Source organism: Meles meles, chromosome 6 (genome assembly GCF_922984935.1).
Source record: "Meles meles chromosome 6, mMelMel3.1 paternal haplotype, whole genome shotgun sequence".
NCBI classification, from domain to species: domain Eukaryota; kingdom Metazoa; phylum Chordata; class Mammalia; order Carnivora; family Mustelidae; genus Meles; species Meles meles.
Window position 1 is genome coordinate 84,826,421 of NC_060071.1, and position 16,733 is coordinate 84,843,153.

Below are 16,733 nucleotides of genomic sequence, written 5' to 3' on the forward strand. Positions count from 1 at the left end.
TGTTCTACATATTTTAAGAGACTAATGGTCTTTTCTAAGATTTTATTTATTTATTTAATAGAGAGAGGAACAGCGGGAGAGGGAACACAAGCAAGGGGAGTGGAAGACGGAGAAGCAGGCTCCCCACTGAGCAGGGAGTCTTATGTGGGGCTCAATTCCAGGACCCTGGAATCATGACCTGAGCTGAAGGCAGATGCTTAACCATCTGAGCCACCCAGGTGCCCCAAGAGACTTAAGACCATTGGTCTTAAGAGAATTTTTGGTTTATGTTTTGGGGCACGCCATGATGTAGAAAGATGTAACTCTGTAACATTGACAACTGAAAGGGATAGGAATAGAACTGTAAAGGAGCAGCATTTTTGTATATTTTTCAAGTGAAGCTGGTATAAATTCAAATTAGAATGTTACAACTTTAAGCTGTTAATTATAAGCCCCGTAACCACAAAGAAAATAGCTAGAACATACACAAAACTAAATGAGAAAGAAATTTAAACATTTTGTTACCAAAAAAACACAGTTAAACACAAAAGGAGACAGCAATGCAGGAAATGAGGGACAAAAAAGCTCTAAGCATAGAGAAAATGGATAATAAAATGACAAAAGTTAGTCCCTCCTTATCAAGAATTACTGTAATGTAAGTAAACTCTCCAATCAAAAGGCAGAGATCGTCAGACTAGCTAAAAACATATGCTCTAACTATACACCGTCTGAAAGTGAAAAAAGGGAAAAAGATATTTCATGCAAATAAGTGACCAAAAGAGAGCAGAGGTAGCTATATTAATACCAGACAAAATAGGCTTTAAATCTAAAAATTTTATGAGACAAAGACCATTATGTATATTAATACAGCAAGGTTTCAATACAGCAAGAATTTACAACAATTATAAATATTTAGACACCTAATGATAGACCAATTGGGATTTATTCCAGGAACATAAGAACAGTTCAACAAATTAAAATTGATCGATGTAAAACATAACATTAACAGAATGAAGGGAAAACCCACATAATCATTTCAACTGATGCAGAAAAAGTTTTTGAGGAACCCTCATGCACCATTGATGGGAATGTAAATTGGTACAGCCACTGTGGAAAACAGTATGGAGGTTCCTAAAAAATTTCTAGAATAGAAATACCATATTTACCCAAAGAAAATGAAAACACTAATTTAAAAAGGTATATGCACTCCTATGTGTATTGCAGCATTATTTACAATAGCCAAGCTATGGAAGCAACTCAAGTGTCTAACAATAGGTGAATGGTTAAGGAAAATGTGAGATATTAGATAGATATATAGATAGATAGACAGACAGACAATGGAATATTAGACAACCATTAAAAAGGTGAGATTAGGGGCGCCTGGGTGGCTCAGTGGGGTAAGCCTCTGCCTTTGGCTTAGGTCACAATCTCAGGGTCCTGGGATCAAGCCCCACAACGGGCTCTCTGCTCGGCGGGGAGCTTGCTTCCCCCTCCCCCTCTGCCTGTCTCTCTGCCTACTTGTGATCTCTCTTTCTGTCAAATAAATAAATAAAATCTTTTTAAAAAATTAAAAAGTGAGATTATGCCATTTGAGACAACATGGATGGATCTAAAGGATATTATGGTAAGTGAAATAAGTCAGCCTAAGTAAGAAATATACCATATGATTCCACTCATAAGTGGAACCTAAAAAAAAAAAAAATGAATTAACAAACAAAACGCAGAATCAGACTGTGCATACAGAGAAGAAACTGATGGTTGCCAGAGGGGAAGGAGGTGGAAGTTTGGGCAAAATGGATGAAGGGGAAAGGAAGATACAGGTTTTCAGTTATGGAATAAATAAGTCACAGAATAAAAGTCATGGCATAAAGAATACAGTCAGTGATTGGTAATAGTGATGTAATGGGATGGATGGTAGCTACACATATGGGGAATACAACGTAATGTATAACCTTGTTAAATCACTAAGTTGTACATGTGAAACCAATGTAACATTGTATGTCAACTACACTCAAATTTTAAAAATAAATAAGGGCACCTAGGTGGCTCAGTCATCTGCCTTTGGCTCAGGTCATGATCCAAGGGTTCTGGGATTAAGACCCACATCCAGCTCCCTTGGCACAGCGTCCGTTTCTCCCTCCCCCTGTGTACTCCCACTGTTTGTGCTCTCTCACTCTTTCTCTCTGTCAAATAAATAAATAAAATCTTTAAAAGTAAGTACATAAAAATAAATAAATTTAAATTTTTTTAAAAGCTTTTCACAAAATTCAACACATTTTCCTGATAAAAACACTCAACAAGCAAGGAATAGAAAGAAACTACCTCAATATAATAATAGCCATGTGTGAAAAACCCACAGCAAACAGTATCCTCATTGGTGAAAGACTGAAAGATTTTCCTCTAAGATCAGGAACAAGACAAGGATGCCCACTTTCACCACTTTTATTTAACATAGTACTGGAAGTTCCAGCCACACCAAGTAGGCAAGAAAAATAAGTAGAGTGCGCCCAGATTGGAAAGGAAGAAGTAAAATTATCTCTGTTTGCGGATAATATGATCTTATATGTAGAAAACCCTGTTTGGAACACTGGAAAAAAATAAAATTAAATTAAAAAAAATAGTACCCACCCCCCCCCCAAAAAAACTCTGAAGATTACACACACACACACACACACACACACACACACACACACACACACAGAGTATGAGCTAATAAATGAATTCAGCAATGTAGAAGGATACAAAGTCAACACACAAAACCCAGTTGCATTTCTGTATACTAACATGAACAATCCTGAAAAGGAAATTATAAAAATAATTCTGTTTATAATAACATTGAAAAGAATAGAAGAACCAAAGAGGTGAGACATTTATACACTGAAAACTACAAGATACTGCATAAAGAAATTAGAGAAGACATAATAGATGAAAACAGATTCCATGTTCATGGATTGGGAGGCTCAATAGTGTTAAGATGTCAATACTATCCAACACAATCTACAGACTCAATTCAATCCTTATCAAAACTTCATGATTTTTTTTACTGGAATCCCATCCTAAAATTCATATGGAATCTCAAGAGACCCTGAATAACCATAATAACCTTGAAAAAGAAAAACAAAGTTGGAGGATTCACACTTGGTTTCAAAACTTAACAAAGCTATAGTAATCAAAATAGGGTGACATCAGCATAAAGAAAGACATATAGACAATGAAATAGAATAGAGTCCAGAAAGAAACCCTCACATATATGGTCAAGTGGTTTTTGACGAGGGTAACAAGATCATTCCATGGGGAAAGGAAATTCTTTTCAACAAATGGTGCTGGGAAAACTGGATATCCATATGTAAGAGAATGAAGTGGGATTCTTAACACCATATACAAAAATTAACTCAAAATAATCAAATACCTATATATAAGATCTAAAATAAAAAACTCTTAAAAGAAAGCACAGAACAAAACTTGATGACATTGGATTTGGCAATGATTTCTTAAGTGTGACACCAAAAGAAAGGAAACAAAAGAAAAAATTGACAAGTGGGATTTCATGAAAATTTTGAAGTGTTGTGCATCAAAAAAACTATCAAATGAATAAAAAGGCAACCCACAGGACGAGGAAAAAATATTTGCAAAGCACAAGGGATTTGCAATGATAATGGTTAATATTTAGAATATTTAGTGAACTCTTAACAATCACAACAAAACCCAATTCAAAAATGGATAAAAGACTTAAATACACATTTATCCAAAGAATATATGCAGATGGCCAATAAACACATGAAAAAATGCTCAATATCGCTTATCATGAAGAAATGTAAATCTAACTTCAGTGAGATACCTCCTTACACCCGTTAGAAGGGCTATAGCATCACAACAGAAAATAGCAGGCATTGGCCAGGATGTGAAGAATTTGGAACCCTTGTGCACTGTTGGTGGGAATGTAAAATGATACAGTCACTGTGGAAAACAGTATGGCAGTTCCTCAAAATACTAAAAATAAAATTACCATATGACCCAACAATTCCACTTCTGGGTATATACACACAAGAATTGAAATCCGGGTCTCAAAGAGCTTGTGTACACCCATGTTCATAGTAGTGAGAATGTGGAAGCAACTCAATTGTCCAGTGTTCACACATTGAAATACTCTTCAGCCTTAAGAAGGAAGGAAATTTTGACATGTGCTACAACATGGACAAAACTTGAAGGCATTGTGCTAAGTGAAATAAGCCAATTGCAAAACGACAAGTACTATAATGATTCCACTTATATCAGATACTTAGAGTGGTGAGAATCATAGAAACGGAAAGTAGAATGGTGGTTGCCATGGACCGGGAAGAGGGAAGAATGGGGAGAGATCGTTTAATGAATATAGAGTTTCTGGTTCACAAGATGAAAAGAATTATGCAGATGGATAGTGGTCATGTAGTACAACATTATGAATATATTTAACTTAAAATCATGATGATGGTAAATTTTATGGTATGTGTATTTTACCACAATGGAAAAATTGGGAAAAAGGGAAACAGAAACCAAGGCAATCCCTTCATCCTCTACGCATCCATTTACCTGTTCTCTGGATCCTATCCTCCACTCCATCTTCATGGTCCTTGCTAAATCAATATTCCTTCTCTTTCCTTTATTTTCATCTTTTCCTTCTTCAGCGACTCTTTCTCCCCAGCACATGAACACGTGTGCTCCCACCTTCCCTGCTATTTTTTCTCTTGTCCTTCACAGTGAAACACAGAAAAAGAGTGGTCTAAACTGACCGCCTGCAAGTCCTCATCTTCCATCCCTCTTCTGAGCTCCTCAATCTGGGTTCTTCCCTCATGGAGACTCACTGAAATTATTCTTTTGCGTTCATCACCAGCTATCCATTACTGGCCAAATTCAGTGTACTCTTTTCAGCTCTTATAAAGCTCGCCCTCTCTAGAATATCAGACACCCTTAACCTCTCCATTCTTCTTAGAATTATTTCACCCCTTTATTTTTTCACCCCTTGGTTATTTCTCTTCTTTCTCTGATTATTTCTGACTACAGTTTAAATGGCCATGTCTCAAGTAGGAGGGAAGATGGGGGAAGAGTAGGGGTCCCGCGTTTCATCTGGTCCCTTGAATTCAGGTAGATATCTATCAGATCATACTGAACACCTGTGAATTCAACCTGAGATCTAAGAAAGCATTGCTACAAGTCTACAAATAGGAAAATGACCAGTTCTTGCTAGTGGCACAAAAATCCTTCAGGGAACAAAAACCACATAGAGCAACTGGAAACAGCTTACACTGAGCCTGGTCCCCTGTGCTACTCTGCCCAGGCAAAGACACCTGAGAATCAGTGCAACGGGCCCCTCCCCCAAAAGACCAGCAGGAACATCAAGGGAATACCAAGTTTATGGATCACATAGAACTGGAAAACTCCTGAGAAAGGGGAAAATAGTGTATAGAATGTGATGTTTTTTTCTCATGTCTTTGGTTTTTCAGTCCAAATTTTCTTTTCCTTTTTTTTCTTTCCCCTTTCAACTAGTTTATTTTTTCAACTCTTTATTTTTAAGTCTTTTTTAAAATTTTCATTTTTATGTTTATATTTTATAGATATATCCTTCATTTTTGGCTTCCTTTCACTGTATTCAATTTTATTTTTGTATGTAAGCATACACATATTTTTTTCTTTCTTTACAATTTTGGGAGTTAGCATCTTCTAATGAACAGAGCAAAATACACCCAGGACCAAGTAGATCACCCTGTTTTGTCCACCTGTGAGATTATAGTCTCTCTATTTTCCTTTTTTTTTCCTTTTCTTTTTTGGTTTCTGTCCTCTTCAGATTAGTATAGTGTGTATTTCTCTGAGGTCCGTGGTTAATATTTTTTATTCTGTTCTCTTGTTCATCTATTCTTCTCTGGACAGAAGAATACTAGAATGACTACTAGAATCCAATTGTACATTAAAAGGACTATCCCACAACCAAGTGGGATCTATTCGTGGGTTGTAAATGTGTTTCAACATCCACAAATCAATCAATGTGATACATCACATTAATAAAAGAAAGGACAAGAACCATATGATCTTCTCAATAGATGCAGAAAAAGCATTTAATAAAATACAGCATTCTTTCTTGATTAAAACTCTCTACAGTACAGGAATAGAGGGAACATACCTCAATATCATAAAAGCATTCTATGAAAAACCCACAGCGGATATCCACCTCAACAGGGAAAAACTGAGAGCTTTCCCCTAAATTCAGGAACACAACAAGGATGCCCAGTCTCTCTACTGTTGTTCAGCATAATATTAGAAGGCCTAACCTCAGCAATCAGAAAACAAAAACAAATAAAAAGCACAGAAACAGGCAAAGAAGAAGTCAAATTCTCACTTCTTGCAGATGACATGATACTCTGTGTGGAAAACCCAAAAGACTCCACCCCAAAATTGCTAGAACTCATACAGATATTCAGAAATGTGGCAGGATATAAAATCAATGCACAGAAATCATTTGCATTTCTATACACTAGCAATGAGACAGAACAAAGAGAAGTTAAGGAATTGATCCCATTTACAATAACACCAAAAACCATAAGATAACTAGAAATAAACCTAACCAAAGAGGTAAAGGATCTGTACTCTAAAAACTACAGAACACTCAAGAGAGAAATTGAGAAAGACACAAAGAAATGGAAAAATATTCCAAGCTCATGGAATGGAAAAATAAATATTGTTAAAATGTCTATGCCACCCAGAGCAATCTACACATTCAATACAATCCCTTTCAAAATACCACTGACATTTTTCAAAGAGCTGGAACAAATAATCCTACAATGTATATCGAATGAGAAAAGACCCTGAATAGCCAGAAGAATGTTGAAAAAGAAAATCAAAGCGGGTAGCATCACAATTTTGGACTTCAAGCTGTAATTATCAAGACATTGCAAACCTGTAATCATCAAGACAGTATGGTACTGGAACAAAAACAGACACATAGATCAATGGAACCGAATAGAGAACAGAATCTTCAACCAAGGCAGGAAAGAATGTCCAATGGAAAAAACATGGTCTCTTCAACAAATGGTGTTGGGAAAATTGGACAGCCACATACAGAAGAATGAAACGGGACCATTTTCTTACACCACACACAAAGATAAAGTAAGAAAGGATGAAAGACCTAAATGTGAGACAGGAATCCATCAAAATCCTAGAGGAGAACACAAGCAGCAACCTCTTTGAACTCAGCCACAGCGATTTCTTGCTAGGCAATGGAAACAACAGCAAAATGCACTACTGGGACTGCTTCAAGATAAAAAGCTTCTGCACAGCAAAGGAAACAGCCAACAAAGCTAAAAGGCAACCTACAGAATGAGAGAAGATATTTGCAAATGACATATCCAATAAAGGGTTAGTACCCAGGATCTATAAAGAATTTGTCAAACTCAACACCCGAAAAACAAATAATCCAGTCAAGAAATGGGCAGAAGACATGAATAGAAGACAAGCTCCCTTGTTCGAAATTCTCACCTACAGTATAAATCCTAAACACCTCAGAAAGGCACATAAAGCCCTTCATGACTTGGTCTTCGTATCCAGCCTCATCTCCTACCTCTATCTGTTCTTACTGTAATCTCTAGCAATAGTAAAGTCCCTGGTATTCCCAGAGCACACAATATTTTCATCTGCTTCCATGCTCTGTAACTTGTGCCTACTTTTCCCTCTGCCTGGACCCTGTTCCTTCCCTTATCTACTAGAATGCAGCCACTATCTTTTGAATCTCAATGCCAGTATGAAGTCTTCTGTATTAGGTAGGACTTTTTAAGGTGCAAGCGATAGAAATATATCTCGACTAGCTTGAGCCCTAGGGGAATCTACTGTATTATGTAACTAGGAAGGGTCTGAGGAAAAATCACAGATGGGGTTCAACATTTCCTGAAACCCATGCCCCCGCCTATCCTCTCAGCCCAGAAGGTTATTCACTTCATGCTTCTATTTCACTCTAAATTTTGATTCAGTTAAGCTGCTTAAAGAGCATTTTTAAAGACAACAGCTCTAGTAATCGAAACATAGAAATGAAACACTGGAGGGTTTTTTTTTTTCCCCTAGTTGGCTGTCCTCTCATGTCTATCAATAACTAGTATTGGGGCTCCTGGGTGGCTCAGAGGGTTAAGCCTCTGCCTTTGGCTCAGGTCATGATCTCAGGGTCCTGGGATCGAGCCCCGCATCGGGCTCTCTGCTCAGCAGAGAGCCTGCTTCCCCCTGTCTCTCTGCCTGCCTCTCTGCCTACTTGTGATGTCTGTCTCTCAAATAAATAAATAAATAATATTAAAAAAATAACTAGTATCATTTTATAGGCTTTTCCACTGTAATAGAAATGAGATGCAACTGAAAAAGTTTAAAATGATCAAAAAATAACTGATTAAATTAATGGAATAATTAAATAAAGACTTACATGCTCTTACACTCTAAGAAAAAAAGTAGTCAAAAAATGAGAATAAGGGGCGCCTGGGTGGCTCAGTGGGTTGAGCCGCTGCCTTCGGCTCAGGTCATGATCTCGGGGTCCTGGGATCGAGTCCCGCATCGAGCTCTCTGCTCAACAGGGAGCCTGCTTCCCTCTCTCTCTCTCTCTCTCTCTACTTGTGATCTCTCTCTGTCAAATAAATAAATAAAATCTTTAAAAAAAAAGAGAATAAGTTGTTCTAAATTCTCTCTGATCTAGTTTTAAATGCTTCAAAGATGCTATCCTAGCAATAAAAAAAAATAAAATTTATAAAGGAAAGAGACAAATAACTTCCGCAAAATCAATCAGTTGACCCACCCAGGGTAATAAGAAGCCAAGTCCAGTTGTAAAACATCTGTGTAGGAAAAATAAAAAAGCATCCTCTCTTGTTCATTTTCAACGTTACTATAGAAACAGATCTTCCCAAGAATCTCCCATTTCTTCTATATCAGAGATCTGCAAACTAGAGCCTAGGGCCACATTCAGCCCAATGCCTGTTTTTGTAAATAAAGTTTTATTAGCATGCGACCCTACCCATTTGTTTATGTATGGTCTATGGCTACTTTTGCACTACAACTGCAGTTTCTGAAACAAAAACTTTATGATTCATAAAGCTAAAAATATTTACTATCCAGCTGTTTACAGAAACAGCTTGCTGTCCTGTGTCCACACACACACACAAAAAGAAAGATTTTCCTTCTTTACTAGTGACCACGAAAAGAGGCTTTTGATCTATGACTCGAGATTTCTGCAACAATACAAGATTGCACCGATTTTTTTCAAATCAAGTCATGAATTTCCATGGAGTCTCTTACTGAGGTACCAAACTCTCTTTTTCTCTTTTTCATGTTCATAATTTGGGGCAGGGTATGAGCAATGTAATATGTAGCGACACGTGACCAATATGTGTATTAGATCAGAAATGCTGACCTAGAACACCAAGTGATGAGATTACAGGGGCTGAAGACAATGAGTAAGACCACTTGTCTTCACAATGGGTGCCCATCTCAGGAAGAACTGCTAAATGTGCTCCAACAGCAACATGCTAATCGGCCATTTGCAGAATGTTTTCTGTCCTTTAGTGTACATCACCATCTGTACTTCACCAGGATTAAAGGAGTATTGGTTCATGCTCAATGCCATTAGCCATCAGGAAATGCAAATCAAAACCACAGTGAGATACCACTTCACACCCCAACCAGGTTGGAATAGAAAAGATAGATAATAATAAGTGTGGGGAATGACGTGGAGAAATTGGAAGCCTCGTACACTGCCGGTGGAATGGTAACATGGTGTATAAAATGGTACTGCAGCTTTGGAAAACAGTTTGGCAGTTTCTTACAAAGTTAAGCATAAACTTACCATATCACCCAGCAATTCCACTCCTGGGTATCTACCCGAGAGAAACCAAACCATATATATAAACAAAAACTTTTACACAAATGATCATAGCAGCTTATTCAGAATAGCCCAAACTGGCAGCAATCCAAATGTCTATCAACCAGTGAATGGACGAATACAATGTGGTGTCCAAGGAATACTATGCAGCAGTGTAAAGGAGCAAACTATTGATATGGATATGCTTAACATATGTAACCTCATGAATGAGACTCAGAAACATTATGCTGAATGGAAGAAGCTAGTCACAAAATACCATACACTTCATTTATATGATTTCATTTATATGAAATTTCTAGAAAAGGCAAAAATAGAGACTGAAAGCAGATGAGTGGTTACCTGGAGCTGGAGCTAGGAGTTGGAACAGACTGCGAATGGGTATAGGTATGGTTTCACTACTGTGTACATTGCCAAACATCATCAAATCATATACTTACTGTGGATGATTTTATAGTATGTAAAATTATACTTCAATAAAGCTGTTAAAGAATATTTTAAAGAAGTTAGGATTTTTTTACTATTAAATGGGCATTTTAATTATTGAATTAAAAGCAGACTTTTCTTTATCTAAAGATATTAGAAAAGACAGAATTAGTGGTGGTTTCACCTAAGGGGCAGGGAAAAACTAACTCTACAGGAAGTAGAGTTATGGTTCAGAATGAGGATAATAATGAAAGAATAGTGATAACGGCTGAGAATTTTCCAAAACAACAGAAGATTCGGGACCTGCAACTAACCCCAGAATATACCTCAGTAAAACTTCTGTGGACCAAAGACATAAAGAAAATCCTCTTAGGGGCGCCTGGGGGGCTCAGTAGGCTAAGACTCTGCCTTCAGCTCGGGTCATGATCTCAGGGTCTTGGGGTCAAGCCCTGCATCAGGCTCTCTGCTCAGCAGGGAGCCTGCTTCCTCCTCTCTCTCTGCCTGCCTCTCTGCCTACTTGTGATCTCTGTCAAATAAATAAACAAAATCTTAAAAAAAAGAAAAGAAAAGAAAATCCTCTTAAAAGCAGCCAAAGACATAAATTCAAAAAGAGACAAAACTAAACTGTATTGATAGGAGATGCCATAGAGAATATAACTTTGGAAAAAGCAAGGAATTACTACTTTAAAAATTAAGATTATCTGTTATCTGTAGACGGGAATGATGGGGGATGCTCCAGCAAAATTGATCTTCTTCATCTGAATGGTGGTTGTCTTATTATTCATGTGGTTTTATATACATGTTGTGTGGACTTCTCTCTATATATTTTATATTCCATAGTAAAAGGGGAAAAATTAAGTTGTGCCTTTGTAAATATGTTTTGTAACTATTGCTGTTGGTTTTTTTCCTTAGAGACTGTTGGATGACAAAGAGTACTTTTTGAGGAAATGTTTTTCATGTTGGTGGTTTCATTAACATCAGCACAGTGTTATTTTGACCTGTAGAAGCTTTTTTCCCAGAACTTAGAAATATACACTTCTTGTAGATCACACCAATGAAGGAAACTGACCAAAGACAGTATTTTCAAACTTAAGAGAACAGTTGGTGAAAGCAGCGACCGCCAAATATAGTCACAGAAGCAACAGAAACCTATACTACAGATACAGGATAATATTGTGTGGTGAGTGGGTGGGCAATTTTTATCTCTCTTGGCACTGAAATCTGTTCGTTTCAGTGTCTGCCTGAGAGCTATTTATTTTTAAAAAACAAAACAGATTTTAATGCATAATACATTTTGTTGTTGTTTTTTGAGCCTGCATAATTAGTTTCTTAATGTTTCTTTCTTAAACCAGCAGAAAACTGTTTTTGTGTAATAAAACTTCAGGTTCCACATGTAAGCATCCCATGTGAGCCTGTGCTTTGGTAGGTCCCAGCATTGTTAGGGGCTTTTTATCTTATTTCTGAATCCGGTCTGGCTCCTACCTAGCCCCAGTCCTGAGGGCTGCCCATTCTAAACTTGTCCAGTTCGTTTGGGACATGAAGTTTTGGCAATGAAGTCAAGCTTCCAATGCTCCATCTTGGTAGCAGCGGGCAGACAGAGGGTAGAAAATTATAGTGTCTCGGGAGCTCCTTCACAGAATTATTGGACTCCTGGATTCCTCTTAGAAACTAAATACACTTGGAAATGTCAAGGAATAAATAAGCCATGGTTTTTCTCCTAGCCATGTGTGAAATTCCACTACAGTTTTATGGGACAAACTATTACTACTTATTCAGTCTCACTTGTTCCTGAACTTGGAGTACTATTCCCACCAAGAATATTCCCGAATATCCCTACCACTTTGTTAATTTCGACTGGCCTCTGTTATGTGTAGAAAGATCTACTAAACTTCCTAAGACCTCCTCTTTGGTGCTCTGTGGAAAGATGTCTTGTAAACAAAAGTTGGGTGTTGTTGTTTTTTTAAGTTGAGTTTTTTGGGGTTTTTTTTTTTTAAAGATTTTATTCATTTAACTGACAGAGAGAGACAGTGAGAGAGGGAATACAAGCAGGGGGAGTGGGAGAGAAAAGCAGGCTTCCCACCAAGCAGGGAGCCCAGAACCCTGGGATCATGACCTGAGCTGAAGGCAAACACTTAACGAATGAACCACCCAGGAATCCCCAAAAGTTGGCTTTAGAAACAAGAACACATCAGACTTACTGCGAATGTGAGTGAGAAACACCACATTGTTTGTATTGTATCGTATTATTCCAGTATTTCCCAAATGCAAGTTCTGCTCTAGTTGGGGATCAAATTTGCACTAGTCCACATCAAAAATGCTACCCTCAGCACAAAACATTTTTACCCTACAATTACGGCCTTCTCAATTTATGTTAAAAGGTTTTCTTTACCCTTTTATGAAAATGAGCTAGATAAGAGACTGTAGTGTTTAAAATGATCTTATTTAGTTCCCTTAAATATTTTTTGAAGTATTACTGGTCTGTGAAATCCAAAAGCATAGGAACTAGAAGATCCCTTCTTATTCCTACGGCTTTTTTACCAAATCACTGACGATCACAATCATCCAGCACCAGGTGTCATCCTCTTTAACCAACACTATCATATCTGACATATTCAACCATCCTCTTCTTCCTTAAACCCCTTCAAGGAACAGACTTCAATGACACAAACCAACCAACCAAGGAGCAATTCTTCTCTGATTGCTTTTCTTCTTTGTACATCTATTTCAGCAAGTAAAAAGTTGTAAGTCGGGCATTCCTAAAGACACTCATGTCTCTCTCTGTCTCTGTCTTTGTCATTTACTCCCCTGGCCCTTTCTCTCATTCACTCACTGAACATGCACTCTAGCCTCTTTACACATTTTTAAGAGCACCATGTCTGCTTCTCTTTTTATTTCTACTCATTCCTTCTGGGAACTGTTGTCTTCAGGCTTTAATTAACACCTCTACGCTGATGACTTTCAACACTGTAGATCTAAGAGCCTCAAACCACCAGAGTTCCATCAGACTATAAACCATCTGCACTGGGAGGGCACACCATCAACTCTAACTTTCCATCTTCCACAACAAACTCATTTTGCCTCTGTCAAACTTGCTTACCCTTGCAAATTTCCAGTTTCCATCAAGCCCTTTACTGGCAACCAAAAGCCCATGATTCTTACATCCCTTCCTTCTCTTTCATCTTCTAAATCCAATCATTTGTGATCCATTTTTTCAAAATTTCAACACAAACTTTGGAATAAAAAAGACCTAGGTATGATTGCAGGCTTTGGTATTTAATAGCCAGGAGACTTCTGGATAACTCCTTACTGCTACAGACTGAATGTTTGTCTCCTCCACAATCCCTCTTTTGAAGCCTGACCCCTAATGTGATGACATTTGGAGATGGGGCCTCTGGGAGGTAATTATGGTTAGATGAACACATCAGAGCACAGCAGAAATAACCACCTAGCTGAGTTCCCTGTTTCAAGTCTTCCCCCATTCCAGTCTACCCCGCACCCTGCAATCAGATTAATATTCAGTGAAATCAAAGCAACCATGTCACTCTAATTCTCACAGTGGTCGGTGGCTTCCCACTTAATCATTGGATGGTGTTTAAATTCCTAGACCTGGCATTAAACTATCTCAGAGTATTCTTAATACTATCTATTCAATTTTCTCTCCAACAAAACCCTCTTTACTTCTACAGGAGAGCTTCTCCTAGTGTCATTTAAACCTAGGCACGTGATGCTTCTCCAGGTTGGAAGATACTGTCTGCCCAAATTCACTCTTCAAGTTACACATCCATCAATAAGTTCTCCAGCTGCTCCAGGAACTCTAATTTCCAGTCTTCTATACCTCATTTTGATACATAATTACATGCCAACTTGCGTTCCTGAACTGTTTTATATAAGTATGTTTTATCATTTCAAATAAAAAAGCAAACTTCTCAGGGCACCTGGGTGGCTCAGTCAGTTAAGCATCCAACTCATTATTTCAGCTCAGGTCGTGGTCTCCTGCGTCATAGAATCAAGCCCCACATCAGGCTCCACACTCAGTGGGGAGTTGGCTTGGGTTTCTCTTCCTCAGCCCCTCCCCCCACTTGCATACACACATACATACACACACTCTGTCTCTCTCTCTCTCTGTCTCTCAAATAAATAAATAAATCTTTAAAAAATGGAGACTTTGGGGGCGCCTGGGTGGCTCAGTGGATTAAGCCACTGCCTTCAGCTCAGGTCATGATCTCAGGGTCCTGGGATCGAGCCCCGCATCGGGCTCTCTGCTCAGCAAGGAGCTTGCTTCCTCCTCTCCCTCTGCCTGACTCTCTGCCTACTTGTGATCTCTCTTTCTCTGTCAAATAAGTAAATAAAATCTTTAAAAAAATAAAAATAAAAATAAAAAATGGAGACTTTGGGGCGCCTGGTTGTCTCAGTTGGTTAAGCAACTGCCTTCAGCTCAGATCATGATCCTGGAGTCCTGGGATCGAGTCCCATATCGGACTCCCTGCTCAGCGGGACTCTGCTTCTCCCTCTGACCCTCTCCCTTCTCATGCTCTCTCTCTCTCTCAAATAAAATCTTTAAAAAAAAATGGAGACTTCTGGGGAGCAAGTTCTCTATAATCCTCTGCACCTTGCATTATGACACACACACATACTATTGAAATAATGTGTCCTGTCGTCCCTTGTTATACACACACCTCACATAAAATGTTTCAAATATATAGCAAACTCTAGAGAATAACAATAAACTCCCTGATTTTCAAATTGTATGTTGGTTTCCAAAATTTTAAGGAAATAAAATGTTTTAAATGCCTTTGAAGTCTTGTGTACCTCTCCCTGATCCCATTCTCCCTCTTCTTGCCCTAAAAGTATCCACTTAGATATGGATAGCCTCACTATCAATGCTTTAATACTTTAACTACTTGGATAAGCAGCCACACATGTTACTTTTTGTGTTTTTAAAATTTATACAAATGTTTATACCATGTTTATCCATCTACAAATGCTCTTTTCAATTCATATTAGATTTTGAGATCTATTCACACTGATAAATCAAGATCTCTAGTTTAGTCAATTTACTGTTCCACAATGTGCCACTGTGGCTGTACCATAATGTATTTATCATGTGCCACACTGACGAACATTTAAGTTGTTTTCAACTGTTTGCTGCCATAGACACTTTTGCAATGAACATTCTTTTTTTTTTTAAGATTTTATTTATTTATTTGACAGAGAGAGATCACAAGTAGGCAGAGAGGCAGGCAGAGAGAGAGAGGGAAGCAGGCTTCCCACCGAGCAGAGAGCCCGTTGTGGGACCTGATCCCAGGACACCGAGATCACGACTCAAGCCGAAGGCAGCAGCCCAACCCACTGAGCCACCCAGGTGCCCCCCATTCTTTTTTCTTTTTAAGGTTTTATTTATTTATCAGAGAGAGAGAGATCACAAGTAGGCAGAGAGGGAGGTGGGGAGGGGTGGAAGCAGGCTCCCCACTGGGCAGAGAGCTTGATGCAGGGCTCTGCCTTAGGCTCAGGGTCCTGAGATCGTGACCTGAGCCTAAGGCAGAGGGTTAACCCACTGAGCCACTGAGGCACCCCAAGCAATGAACATTCTTTAGAATGTGAGGTAGCCTACTTCCAAAACAACCCACATATAAAGTCTATAATTCCTCAACAATGTTTCACATGTGTTCTCTAGTTTTTAAACTTTCAAATATTCTAATCAGAACTTTGGCTGGTCCATAATATTGCACAGCTGACATAGTGTAAATATCAGGACTCAGGCTTCCCATCTCCCAGTCTCAGGACAGGTGGTCTTTCCTAAAGTCCATCAACTTCTAAATATGAGGAACTACTGCATCCCTCCCTATCAATACATCATAGCTATTATCCACTGACAACATAAAAATGAGTACACTGTGTCTAGGTAACAATTTTTCTTCCCAACCCAAAGCTTTTTAATATCTTATCAGCCACCACTGAATAAATATTTGTTGAACTCAGCACTGTTAGGTATGGCTCTAAGTACTGAGAATCAGATGGTGATGCAGAATCTGCTCTCACAGAACTTACTTTCTGATAGGAACAGATTGGCAATAAATAAATAAACAAGTGAACATAAAATATATCAGACAGGAATAAGGTTATAAAAATTTAAATGGTGATATGATAGAATATAGTTAGAAAAGGGATCTTAAATGTTCTCACCATAAAAAAAGATAATTATGTGATACGATGGTAATGTTGGCTACTATGGTAGAATCATTTTGCAATATGTAAGTATATTGAATCAACACATGGCATACCCTAAATTTACACAATGTCATATGTCAATTACATCTGAATAAGGCTAGAAAATTAGTAAAAATAAATACTATAAAGATAAATTAATTTTTTAAAGGAGTGTGGCTAGGATGCCTGGTGGCTGTCAGTTAAGTATCCAGTTCTTGATTTTTGGCTCAGGTCATGATCTCAGGGT